Here is a 14,904-nt window from a genome sequence, read left to right on the forward strand (position 1 = left end):
AGAATGTGGAGAAAAGTGAACTTTGTGCACTATTGGTGTTAATACAATTTGTGAAATCTGTGTAATTTGTGAAATGGCCATTATATAAAACAGAACGGAGTTTCATCAGAAATAATTAGAAAGAGACTACAATTCAATAACTTCAGCTCTGGAAAGTGAAAGTGTTAGTCACTCAGTCATGTCTGACTTTTTGCAACTCCATGGATTATAGCCCACCAGGCTCTTCTGTCCATGGAATTCTCCAAGCAAGAATACTGGAGAGGGTTGCTATTTCCTTCTCCAGGGGATCTTCTTGCCACACTGGAAATAGGTACACAAGTGATTTATTAGCACTAAGGAGATACAGGAAATTTCACTAATATTTTTGTTTAAAGCAATGATTTAAGACTGAAGAATGTTAAAGTGAAACCTCAAATATTTCAGTAATGAAAACAAAAAATTAAAATGCAATGGAGGGAGCATTCTATGGCTGATGGATTGATTTGATCACGAAAAGTAGTAAACACTCACAGTGGCCCACAGACACATTTATAATATGTAAAAGAGCTAAGCGGCAAGCAGTCAGTTTGTGGGAAAACTTCAGTTCTTTGAAAGAACTCAGTGAAAAGCAGGAATGAAAATATTCCAACCCAGTATATCGAATCAAATGCCACATATATGTAACTTGCGTCAAGAAAGTAAATGTCTAACAAATTCACATATATATTCAGCTTCACAAGATAATAAATAGTTGCAGAATAAAGCTGGCTGTATACCTCTTTGACATATAAAATAATTCTTTTTCAGATGGACACCCTGAGTGACAGAAGATATTCTGAAACATGTATCTCATGAAATGCTATTGTAAAGATTAATTTGCAGTCATTCCTTGGTCTTGATCTTCTTATCATATGGGTATATAGTCAAATAGGCACTATCTTAAAAATGAAAGGAAACTCCATACTTCCCTGAACATCTCTCCACAATTAATATTCTATTTGTTTACTCCTATTAATTAATAGGTTCTTGGACATAAATTTCACTCTACTCAAAATACATAACACCCTCCCCCCATTTCCCCTTCTAACTGGATTTCCATCACTAAGATTTAATTGGTATCATTGACCCTCAAATTGCTGAGTTCAATGTTCATGTCTCTTTACAGCATCATAAAAATACATTGATCTATTAATCAAACAGCTTTTCAGGTGGCAAGTGGTAAAGAATCAGCCTGCCAATGAAGGAGCCATAGGAGACTCAGGTTTCATCGCTGGGTTGGGAAGATCCCCTGGAGTAGGAAATGGCAACCCACTCCAGTATTCTTGCCTGGAAAATCTCATGGACAGAGGAGCCTGCATCAGAGAGTCGGACCTGACTGAGTGACTGAGTGCATACACAGTACACACACACACACACACACACACACACACACACATCAATCAAACAAGTGAACAACCACAGTGATCTCTGGGCACTGGGCTAGACTGGATTGGCTTTCAGATGACCTCAGATAAGCAGTTAGCTTCCATATTATCTGATACCTTCTGTATCAGTTGGGTAGCAGAACTAACCTGGATGGAAACTCTCTGTGTGGAAGTCCTCCCTGGGTGGTAGATGATGGAGACTGAACTCAGTCCCCACAAGTCAGCTGTTAAGGGTCAGGCATCCTTCCTTGATCCAGACTAAGGACAACAAAAGTACTAACTGTGCCCCACCCAATCAAAGTTTGTACTCACGGGAAACTGCAGTGAGAAGGTGTTTACAGCTCTCTCTCTGCTCATTAGGTATACTTCCCTCCTTTACTACCAAATCCATGTAGGTGATTGCCCAGTGGGACACTCATCTAGAAAGTATGAAATTTTTTCTGCTGATTCTCTGCTCCTAGGAGACCAGGTTATGAGCCAGGTGATCACTCCTCCATTAACTCTTCTTCCTTCCAGAAGTCTAAACCCTAATGTCCTCATCAAAACCTGGAGTTAAAATTTTCTTAAAGCCTAAGACTGAAGATCCTGTATCGTTTAGGTTCCCTGGAATTTCACACATTGATTTTTGATTGGGATAGTGTCCCTGAAATTCCACAAAATTATTATTCCTCTGTTTTTAAAAGGGACAGATTGTAAAATTTAATATAAAACCTTGAGTAGTATACTCCTTGGCTTCCTGACATTTTGACCAAAGCAATTAGAAGACTCATAGTTATATCACAAGATAAAAGCTGTGGCTTAGCCCCTTATTATAAAATATGCATTAATTACAAGAGAAACATTAAAATAGACATTCATCCAAAGAAGACATAAAGATAGTCATGAGACACATAAAAAGATGTTCAACATAGCTAATTATTAGACAAATGCAAATCAAATCTACAATAAAGTATCACCTCACATCAGTCAGTATGCCTATCATTAAAAAAAAATCTAAAAACTATAAATGCTGGAGAGGGTTTGGAGAAAAGGGAAACCTCTTACACTGTTGGTGGAAATATAAATTGATACAGCCACCATGGAAAATAGCATGGAGGTGTCTTTAAAAACTAAAGATAAAACTACCATTTGATCCAGCAATCTCACTCCTAGGCATATATACAGAGAAAACCATAATTTGAAAAGATAAATGTGCTCCAATGTTCACTGCAGCACTATTTACAATAGCCAGAACATGGAAGCAACCTAAATGTCCATTCACAGAGGAATGAATAAAGAAAATGTATACACAGTGAAATATTACTGAGTCATGGAAAAGAATGAAATAATGCCATTTGCAGCAACATGGATAGACCTAGAGATTTTCATACTGAGTGAAGTAAATCAGAAGAGAAATATCATATGGTATCACTTACATGGTACAAATGAACTTATTTATAAAACAGAAATAGAGTCACAAATGTAAAAAGCAAACTTATGGCTACCAGGGGGGAAAGGGAGGGGTAAATTGGGAGATTGAGATTGACACAGGCACACTGTTGATGTAGTTTAGTCGGTGAGTCATGTCCGACTTTTTGGGACCCCATGGACTGTAGCCTGCAAGACTCCTCTGTCCAGGAGACTTTTTCCAGGCAAGAATACTGGAGTGGGTTTCCATTTCCTTCTCCAGGGGATCTTTCCAATCCAAGGGTTAAAACCATGTCTCTTGCATCTCCTGCATTGGCAGGCAGATTTTTTACCACTGCACCACCTGGGAAGCCCCAATGCTGTTAATGGGAATGTAATTTGGTACAGCCACTATGTAGAGTAGTATGAAGATTCCTTAAAAAAAAAATACTAAAAATAGAGCTACCATATCATCCCACAATCCTACTCCTGCAGCATATATCTGGAGAAAACCATAATTTGAAAAGACGCATGTACTCTGATGGTCATAAACTAGTCAATGGTCACAAACCAGTCACAGGACATCAAACTCAGGAGAATATTGCCCAACTCTGAAAAGACTGTGAAAAAATACATCTGGATAATGCAGCCTGGATAGGTCATGACTTTCTTCCTTAATTACATATAACTCTAAACATTGGTTGAGGTGAAACAGATGTTGATAATGGTCAGCAAGAGATAAAGTACATGGGGGTATGGAAATAAGAATCTGATTTGATGACTGCAGTGATAAACAGTTCTGTGCATACAGTGATCAGGTGCTTGGAGCGGAAAAGTCCCAATATGGCGGCTGCACTACTGGTGTCTCTGAAAATTCCAGAAGTCATTCTGAAATTCAGGTAACTTCTTCTGGTTCCATGTGGTACAAGTGACTGCCAATAAAATGTTTGAAAGATTAATATTCACACAAGCTCATGTTAGTAACCTCAAATAAGCACTGATATAATTTTAAAGCAGAGAAGTTTCTTTTTTAATCTAAATTTATTTATTTTAATTGGAGGCTAATTACTTTACAATATTGTATTGGTTTTGCCATACATCAACTTGAATCCACCACAGGTGTACACGTGTTCCTCATCCTGCACCCCCCTCCCACCTCCCTCCCCATGCCATCCTTCTGGGTCATCCCAGTGCACCAGCCTCGAGCATGCTGTATCATGCATCAAACCTGGACTGGCGATTCATTTCATATGTGATATTATACATGTTTCAATGCCATTCTCCCAATTCATCCCACCCTCTCCCACAGAGTCCAAAAGACTGTTCTATAAACCAGTGTCTCTTTTGCTGTCTCACATACAGGGTTATTGTTACCATTTTTCTAAATTCCAAATATATGCATTAGTATACTGTATTGTTGTTTTTCTTTCTGGATTTCTTCACTCTGTATAATAGGCTCCAGTTTCATCCAACTCATTAGAACTGATTCAAATGTATTCTTTTTAATGGCTGATTAATACTCCATTGTGTATATGTACCACAGAGCTTTCTTATCCATTCGTCTGCTGATGGACATCTAGGTTGCTTCCATGTTCTGGCTATTATAAACAGTGAAAGCAGAGAAGTTTCATTTCAATATTTTCTTTATGGATCAGTGCCCCTTTAGGACATTCCATTTCCATTACTTGCTAAGAATTCCTTTACTAATCTCAGGATCTTTTTCAAGCATAATTTATACCATTTTTTAATTTAAAATATCTTTCATTTAATTGAGGAATATATATTGACTATCAGACATTTTTTAGGCACTATCCAGGCAAGGATATTGGATACTGAGGAAAAAAAACATCTATACAATCCAGCAACAGAGAAAGCATACAAACAAATAAAATAATGATATAATAGGTCAGATGGTGATAAGTGTGATGAAGAAAACAGAAGCAGGTATAAAAGAGAGTGAAGAGCAGCCACTATTTTTTTATTTGGTGTTCTGGCAGAACTGCAGTTAAGATGATGTTTCGAAAGAGACCTCAAGGAAGAGACAGCAGGGAGAATGAACTCATCTGGGGAAGTGTATGCCTGGCAGAGGGCATGGCCCCTGCAAAGGTCCTGAGGAAGGTGCTTGTTTCAATCAGTTAAGTACAGGAAAGGAAGGCAGTGTCTGGTAGGGGAGTGAGAAAAATGGAGGGTGATGAGAGATCATGTCAGAGAATGTTGAGCAACAAAGTGACCTCCTTGCTGAAGTAATTTCAAGTCACAGGTGTCCCTCTTCCACACCATGTACCTTTACACCTTATTAATCTGGTTGCAAAGACATCCCATGAATTGTTACCATCTGTTGGTTGAGTTCTGGCCTCTGTATTATTAAGGGTCATCTTGAAAATATAAGCCCAGTTACTTCTGTGCAGAAATGAAACAGTCATTGTTTTCCTTGTTTGATTTTTCTGTTTTTTGTTTTGTTCTGTTTTCATGCATTTTCTTAAATTTCTTTAAGAGGATTATTATATATATTTAGTTAGACAGTTTACAGATCTCTATTTCTTTAGGGGCATTCATAGGAGCTGTATTAGTTTCCTTGCAGTTTGTGCATATTCAGTCATGTCTGACTTTTTGCAACCCCATAAACTGTCTTGTGCCAGGCTCCTCTGCCCATGGAATTTTCCAGGCAGGAATATTGGAGTGGCTTCCCATTTCCTACCCAGTGGTCTTTTGGATACAGGCATGAACCCATGTCTCCTGTGTTTCTTGCCTTGGCAGGTGGATTCTTTACCACGGCACCACCTGGGAAATCCTGTAAGTAGTTTCTTTTTTTCCTTGAATACTTGTGATCCTCACAGCCTTGCATCAGTGTACATTTAAAGAAGTTGGTATCTCTTCCTGTCTTGGCATAGAAAGTCCTTCACCAGACAGCCTGTCATGTTTCTGGATGAGGCAAATAGTTATTGTCAGGCAGGCCGGACGGCTCAGTAAGGTGCATAGCACCAGGGACCTGAGTCATGTTTCCTCTTAGCTGGGAAGAAAAAAAAGCATTCCTTGACCAAATTAGGAAGACTTCCCATACACGCCAACCAGAAAGAGACAGGACATGCCCTCATCCTGTCTAGCCAATCATGTAATGCCAGCTACTCCTGTAACTGAGACAAAGAACTGACTGTATATAAACTGCCATATCCCTTTGTTCGGGGTCCCTGTCGGATTCCGCTGTGTCGGATGAGACTCGGACCCTAGCGCGCTAGAAATAAACTCCCTTCCTGCCTTTTTGCATTACTGTGGATGACTTGCTTTCTCTTGGTTGGTTCAGAGATAACATTTGGGGGCTCGTCTGGGATCTCCGTCCCACCGGGGGGGAACAACTCTCCTGGTAGAAGGGGGCCACCTCGTTAGGAGGTAAGAGCTCTGAGCACCGGTGCTAACGTAGCAGAGGCCTAGATTAAGTCCGGGGCCCGGTATCGTGCTGGGGAGTAAAGTGAAGAGGCAAGTCCAGCATAAGGCTGGGTCCCCAGTAGCGTACCGGGAGGGCAGCTGGTGCGGAGGACGTCCTGATGGTAAGATGCTTGCAAGCAGAGAAGGGGTTACAAGTGCTGTAGAGAGGACTGAAAGTAATATTGGAGTTGGAGTCTGTTTGTAGTGTTGTTTTCGTGTCTCAGTGTGCCGGCACTGTCTGTCTGTGTGAGTCTCGCTATTGCTATTAGTGTTCTCTGTACCCATGGGACAATCTACTTCTACTCCGCTATCTCTGATGACCGACCATTTTTCTGATTTCAAGTCTAGAGCTCAGAATCTTTCGTTACTGGTGAAGAAGAGCAAATTGGTGACTTTCTGTTCCGCCGAGTGGCCCACCTTTGACGTTGGCTGGCCACCAGAGGGAACCTTCAATCCCCAGATTGTCCAAGCAGTTAAAGAGTGGGTATTTGCTCCTAGTCCTGCCGGACACCCTGATCAGACTCCCTACATCCTAGTCTGGCAGGATCTAGTGAGGAATCTGCCGGAATGGCTTAAACCTTTTGTTCTTGCTCCTCCTAAACCCCTTAAACCTCCCCATCCCTCTTCCCCAACCGCAACTTCGCCAAACCCACAGGTATTAGTCATGAAGGCTTCCAAAGAAAAAGAAGGAAAAAAGGATGACAATCAACCAAAGCCGATCTTCCAGGAATATTCTCTGTATCCTAATCTGATAGATCTGGAGACCAAATTGTTCCCACCCCTGTATGCGGATCCACATCCGCCCTTGCTTCCACAGGTTCCACAAGTTTCATCGGGAGAAGCCCGGAGGAGGGCGGAGCCCTCGGCTCCTCCTAGGGAAGGGGGCCCCGCCCAGGGAACTCGGGGAAGAGCAAGGGAAATGGCCAGCGCAGCAGAAGAAGAAGGCCCGGAAATTCCCTCTTGCACTGTTCACGTGTTTCCAGTCTGGGCGGGGCCAGCCAGAGAGGGCGGAGAACAGACATATCAGTATTGGCCCTTTTCCACTAGTGATTTGTACAATTGGAAAACTCAGACTCCCTCTTTCTCTGAAAAACCACAGGGTCTTATTGATCTTTTAGAATCTATCCTCTTTACTCACAACCCCAATTGGGATGATTGTCAGCAACTGTTACAGGTGCTTTTCACTACAGAGGAGCACGATCGAATCCTGTTAGAAGCTCGGAAGAACGTGCCGGGGGTAGATGGGAGGCCCACAATACAGCCTAACCTCATTGAGGAGGGGTTCCCCTTGGTGCGACCCAACTGGGACTTCGAACGCGCTGAACGTAGGGAGTGTCTCCGAATGTACCGCCAGATCCTTATGGCCGGCCTTAGAGCGGCCTCCAGAAAGCCAACTAATTTGGCCAAGGTAAATTCAGTGAGGCAAGAGCCAAATGAGAACCCGGCAGCCTTCCTTGAAAGGATAATGGAAGCTTTTAGACAGTATACTCCTATGGACCCACAGGCAGATGAGTCTCGAGCAGCAGTTATGCTAGCATTTGTGAATCAGGCAGCCCCCGATACTAGGAGAAAGTTACAAAAGATAGAGAGGCTGGGTGAACAGTCCCTGAAGATCTAGTGAGGGCAGCAGAGAGAGTTTTCAATCATAGAGAGACCCCAGAGGGGAGAGAGGACCGCATTAGAAGGGAAGAAAGAGAATTTAGAGCTGAACAAAACCATAAGAACCAAAAAGAGCTGGCTCAGATATTTTTCGCCGGAGTTGAAAACAAAAATAGGTTCCAAAAAGGGAAAAAGCTAGACTCAAAGACTGAGGAAAAACCTGCAAGGCGTAAGCTTGAAAAAAACCAATGTGCGTTTTGTAAGGAGATTGGACATTGGAAAGATAAATGCCCCAAGAAAAACCTAAAAGAGGGGCCCAAAAATCCCAAGAACGAGACTCCCTCTCCAGACAGTCATATCCTCTACGCGGGTGAGGATAGTGACTAGGGGGGTCAGGGCTCAACGCCCCTCCCCGAATCCTGGGTAACTATAAATGTGAAGGGGAAACCGGTTGGCTTCATGGTGGATACGGGAGCTCAATACTCAGTCTTAAACCAAAGAGATGGACCCATGTCTAAGAAAAGTAGCTGGGTGCAGGGAGCAACCGGGACTAAGCGATATGGATGGACTATAAAACGGCATGTGAACTTGGGGGCCCACCAAGTGACCCATTCCTTTCTGGTGATACCTGAGTGTCCAGCGCCCTTGCTGGGAAGAGATTTACTGTCTAAAGTAAATGCCCAAATTCATTTTGACCATGGGCAAGTGTCAGTTTTAGATGGAACCGGGCATCCTCTTCAGGTCTTGTCTTTGGCATTAAAGGCTGAATACAGACTGTACTTGCCAAAGGCCCCAGTGACAATAAGTCCCGAAGTACAGCCATGGGTTCAGAGATACCCTCAGGCCTGGGCTGAAACAGCAGGAATGGGACTGGCCAAACAGAGGCTCCCTATTATTGTGGAACTGAAAGCCAGTGCCACACCGGCGAGAGTTCAGCAGTATCCCATGAGTCAAGAGGCTTGGCAAGGAATTACTCCTCACATACAACGCCTCATAGACGCTGGGGTCTTGAGAAAGTGCCGGTCCCCATGGAACACTCCCCTGCTTCCTGTAAAGAAGCCTGGGGGAACTGATTTTAGACCAGTTCAAGACCTGCGAGAAGTCAACAAATGGGTGAGTGATATTCATCCTACGGTTCCTAACCCTTATACATTGCTAAGCAGCTTGCCACCAAGCTACGTTTGGTATACTGTTTTAGATTTAAAAGATGCCTTTTTCAGTCTGCCTCTTGCCCTTGCAAGCCAAGAGATCTTCGCTTTCGAATGGCAGGAGGACGGTGGTCAGACTCCTGTGCAGCTGACGTGGACTCGCTTACCACAGGGTTTCAAAAACTCACCCACGTTGTTTAGCGAGGCCTTGGATGAAGACCTCCGTGAGTATCGGGTTGAACACCCTACCATTGTTTTATTACAATATGTTGATGACCTTATGCTGGCAGCAACTACAGAAAAAGAGTGCCAAGAGGCAACAGGTGACCTTCTCCAAACCTTGGGGACTTTAGGTTACAGGGCCAGTGCCAAAAAGGCCCAGATTGCCAAGCAAGAGGTTACATACCTCGGTTATAAGATAAAACAGGGCCAGGGTGGCTAACACAGGCTATGAAAGAAACCATCCTCCAGATCCCTGAGCCGGCCAACCCTAGACAAGTGAGAGAATTTCTGGGAACTGTGGGATATTGCCAATTATGGATCTTGGGGTTTGCAGAAAAGGCCAGGCCCCTGTATGAAGGGACCAAAGAAAACAAAGACTGGAAATGGACTGAGTCAATGAAAACGGCCTTTCAGGAGCTCAGGCATGCCTTGCTGGAAGCTCCTGCCCTTGCCCTTCCTGACCCATCTAAGCCTTTCCAATTATTTATAGATGAAAGGCGAGGGATAGGAAAAGGGGTACTAACACAGAAGTGGGGACCTTGGAAGCGTCCCATAGCTTACCTTTCCAAGAAATTGGACCCAGTGGCAGCCGGATGGCCACCTTGCCTCCGAATCATCACGGCCACTGCGCTCCTAGTCCATGATGTTGATAAACTGACTTATGGACAGAGACTCTTGGTCTACACTCCTCATGCTATAGAGAGAGTTCTGAAACAACCCCCGGGTAAATGGATTTCCAATGCCCGCTTGACACACTACCAGGCCCTGCTACTTGACACCTCACGGATTCATTTTCAAACGCCCTGCACTCTAAACCTGGCTACTCTTTTGCCCAATTCGGAGGGGGATAGCCCCCTCCACGATTGCAATGAGATACTGGCCGGAGTAACGGCAATACGGAAGGACTTAACAGATACACCACTGGATAACCGTGAGCTAATATGGTTTACAGATGGAAGCAGCTATGTAAAAGATGGACAGAGACAGGCGGGGGCCGCAGTGGTAGATGATTCTGGAGGACGATATGGGCGGAGACTCTTTCCCCAGACACCTCAGCACAAAGAGCAGAGTTAATTGCCCTGATTCAAGCATTACAGAGAGCTAAAGGAAAAAGAATAACTATTTTTACTGACAGTCGCTATGCTTTTGGCATGGTACACATCCAGGGCCCGATATATTGGGAACGGGGGTTTTTGACAGCTGAAGGAAAAGAGATTAAAAACTTGCCAGAAATCTGTCGACTTCTGGAGACTGTGCAGTTGCCTCGGGCTGTATCAATAGTACATGTACCTGGACATCAAAAAGGGGACAGCCCCACAGCACGAGGAAATCGTGCCACAGATCTGGCAGCTTGAAAAGCGGCTGATGAAGATTTCATCGCTCCGGTGTTGGCGATCGGACTTCCACCCCCAGGTATGGGAACTTTGCCCCCAACCCCTGAGTATTCATCCACAGACCTTGCCTGGATCCAGGAACGTCCCAACCTCCAACAAGGAGAGGATGGATGGTGCCGAGACTCCGATGGTTACTTGATACTCCCTGCTCAGTTGGGACGGCAACTGTGTGAGCATCTACACTCGTCTACTCATCTGGGAGAGAAAAAGACTCTGATGCTTTTTCAAACTGGGCGCCTGTGATTCCCCCGGCACCAAACAACTGTGAAGAACATAGTACATGCTTGTAAGGCATGTCAACAGATGAGGCCCGGAAAGAGGCAACACGCAGGACTGAGGTATCGGGGAGAAGGGCCAGGGCAGCACTGGGAAATAGATTTCACCGAGGTAAGGCCAGGCAAGTATGGTTACCGGTACTTGTTAGTGTTGGTAGATACCTTCTCAGGGTGGGTGGAAGCTTTTCCTATTAAGGGAGAAACTGCAATGGTAGTGGCTAAAAAGATTTTAGAAGAAATAGTTCCCAGGTTTGGTCTGCCGGTGACTGTTGGCTCTGATAATGGACCTGCTTTTGTGAGCCAAATAGTTCAGAGCCTTCCCCTAGCTCTGGGGACCAAATGGAAATTACATTGTGAATACAGCCCACAGAGCTCGGGGCAAGTTGAAAGAATGAATCAGACCCTAAAGGAAACTTTAACTAAATTGGCTATAGAGACTGGCGGGGACTGGGTGACTCTCCTTCCCTTTGCCCCCTTTCGCACACGTAATACTCCTTATCAGCTTAATCTGACCCCATTTGAAATTCTGTATGGGCCACCTCCCCCTGTATGTCCAATATTTGAAGGAAAGAAACTTCCAGCTCCTACTTTGGAACAATTCCAGGAGGCTTTGATGGCTTTGGGCAAAGTGCATTCTCGCGTCTGGAAACTGCTCCAGGAAATACATGAGGGTCAAAACAAGGGGACTATCCCCTCACATAACATCGGCCCCGGAGATTGGGTGTGGGTCAAAAGGCACCACACCAAGGCACTAGAACCTAATGGAAGGGTCCTTATGTTGTTTTTCTTACCACCCCAACTGCCCTAAAGGTCGACGGTATCGGGCCTTGGGTGCATTGCAACCACGTACGCCCAGCTACTTCAGCAGAGCAGGAAGACGCTAAAAAAGAATGGGAAGCGTCTCTGCACCCGTCCAACCCCCTGAGGCTGAAGCTCTGGCGTCGTCGACAGGACCAAGGCAACTCGTCTGGACCATCTTATGGATGACCATGTTACTCTGCTCCGAAGCTGCCAGCGTGAACCCGCACCGACCCGTCAAAATCACCTGGAAACTGCAAAATGGACTAACACGTGAGATGCTTAACTCCACCACCGCAATACATTCACCAAATACTTGGTGGCCAGACTTATACTTTGACCTTAAGCCGGTGGTAAATGTACCTTGGAAGAGGGGCTACCTCCGGAATCATGCATTCTGGGCATGTCCAGGTGCACCCAGGCACAACTGGAAGATCTGTGGGGGGATACAGGACTCTTATTGTAAATCTTGGGACTGCGTAACTTCTAATGATGGGTCAGAGACTCCAGGGTATAGACGGTGGGATGTAGGAAATCGGGACTTGCTTAACTTCTCATTTGTAGGACCCGTACCTCCGTACTCCGATTGGGAAAAGGATCATAACTTTGCCCAGGTGAAAATAAGGTTTAACATCGACAAAGCAAAAAAAGAGAAGGCCTGGGTCAATGGGATATCATGGGGACTTCAGACTAGAAATGACCTGACTACTTATAATGGGATCATTGTTGTGAGTCAAGTTTAAGAACCGGTACAAATGTATAGTATCGGTCCAAACCCCATTGAACAGGTCCATGCAGCTCTCTACCCGACAACCTCCCTATCTACATCCCAGGGACCAACAAAAGACCCAGAGGCAGGCCCCCTTGCTAAACTTGGACAAACAGATCCACTGTGGAAATTAGTAAAGGCAGCTTCTGCTACCTTAAATCAAACCCATCCTGAGGCAACTAAATCCTGTTGGTTATCTTACAACTTAATTCCCCCTTATTACGAGGCAGTAGGCCTCAACGCCTCTTACGACCTGGCCAACGGCACCGATCCTCCCCAATGTCGATGGGGAGAACGAAAAGTAGGCCTTACAATGAGAGAGGTATGGGGAAAAGGGTTATGTATGGGCAAGATATTATCAGAGAGGTCTCCACTGTGTGCGCATGTCATTGAGCCTACGGACTTGCCCATAGCCAGGTGGCTAATACCACGGATGGGAGGATGGTGGGTCTGTTCACACACGGGGCTGACTCCATGCTTACACAGCTCAATCTTTGACCCTAAAAAAGAATTCTGTGTTATGGTGGCTGTGATACCAAAGATACTGTATCGACCGGAAGAAGCTGTATATGATTATTGGGCCCACAAATTGACTCTTAATCAACAAGAAAGAGCTTATAAAGTTAAGAGAGAGCCCATTACTGCCATAACTATAGCAACTATGTTCGGTCTGGGAATAGCCGGGGCCGGAACTGGAATAGCAGCTCTGTCCATGCAAAGTCAAGGATTTAACTCTTTAAGAGCGGCCATAGATGAAGACATTACCCGTATAGAACAATCTATTAGTCATTTAGAATCATCTTTAACTTCACTATCTGAAGTGGTCCTGCAAAACAGGAGAGGTTTAGATCTGCTTTTTCTGCAACAAGGAGGACTTTGTGCAGCCCTAGGAGAAGAGTGCTGTTTTTATGCTGATCACACCGGAATACTCAGGGAATCTATGGCCAAAGTGAGAGAAGGATTAGCCTAATGTAAAAGAGAACGTGAGGCTCAACAAGGGTGGTTAGAGTCTTGGTGTCAACAGTCCCCTTGGTTGACCACCCTAATCTCCACATTGCTGGGACCCCTATTAGTACTTTTATTAATGCTTACCTTTGGCCCATGCATTATCAATAGACTTGTAGCCTTTGTAAAGGAACGCATAAATACAGTACAGCTGTTCGTGCTTCGGCAACAATATCAGACTGTGTCTCAGGAACCAGAGGAAGATTCCGCTGTATGATCTAAGAACAGGGGGAATGTCAGGCAGGCCGGACGGCTCAGTAAGGTGCATAGCACCAGGGACCTGAGTCATGTTTCCTGTTAGCTGGGAAGAAAAAAAAGCATTCCTTGACCAAATTAGGAAGACTTCCCATACACGCCAACCAGAAAGAGACAGGACATGCACTCATCCTGTCTAGCCAATCATGTAACACCAGCTACTCCTGTAACTGAGACAAAGAACTGACTGTATATAAACTGCCATATCCCTTTGTTCGGGGTCCCTGTCGGATTCCACTGTGTCGGATGAGACTCGGACCCTAGCGCGCTAGAAATAAACTCCCTTCCTGCCTTTTTGCATTACTGTGGAAGACTTGCTTTCTCTTGGTCGGTTCGGAGATATGGGCTCGGTGCATAACAGTTATGTCTTTTGCTCGGCTTCCTTCTGGAGTCCTAAAATGGGCAGGTCTTATGTCTGGGCAGGTGATTGATAAGGCCTGATGCTTGGAGCCCTGGGGATAGACCTGGACTTTGGGTTTGTAGGAGTTGACGAGGCATCAGGGAACACTGGAATGGGCCTGGCAGTTGGGCTGCAAGAGCTGGCCTCATGCTGGGGTAGACTGAAAGCTCTGGTTAACAGGAGTCATGCTGACTTGGTGCTTAGATGAGCGTGGAGCTCCTAGGGTCTCAGCCATCATATGGCATCCTATTCTCAGGACCAGCCTACAGTTTTGGTCAATGTAGGATGTCCTCAGACTTGGGAGCATGGACATTGTTCTACTGGAGCCTCAGTCGGGGGAAGTCTGCCTGGAGCCTGAGGCTGCAGGGGATGGCCTGGTGTATGGGTTACAATGAGGTCAGACAAACACTTCAGCTTCTTTCTGTCGTGGGGAGGGTGTCTCTCTCCATGCTTTGTTGCCCACTTGTGGAAAAGTTGTAATGAGGATAACAGAAAAATGTCTTTGCTAATTTTTTTTCTCTTATTAGTGTACTATAATCAAATGTGTAGAATCCTGACACTTACAAAGGCATTATTGTATACAGACAGTTATTCAAATTGATGTTTCCAGTGGTAGAAGAATGCTAGAACTCCCTATATACCTCGTATCAAGAAGGACATGGCAACCCACTCCAGTATTCTTGCCTGGAGAATCCCAAGGACAGAGGAGATTAGTGGGCTACAGTCCATGGGGTCACAAAGAGTCAGACATGACTGAATGATGCGCGTGCACACACACACACAAATCATCATATACCACATTACTGACATTACTCAGAGAAAATCAT

Source organism: Budorcas taxicolor, chromosome 7 (assembly GCF_023091745.1).
Source record: "Budorcas taxicolor isolate Tak-1 chromosome 7, Takin1.1, whole genome shotgun sequence".
In the NCBI taxonomy this organism is placed as follows: Eukaryota; Metazoa; Chordata; class Mammalia; order Artiodactyla; family Bovidae; genus Budorcas; species Budorcas taxicolor.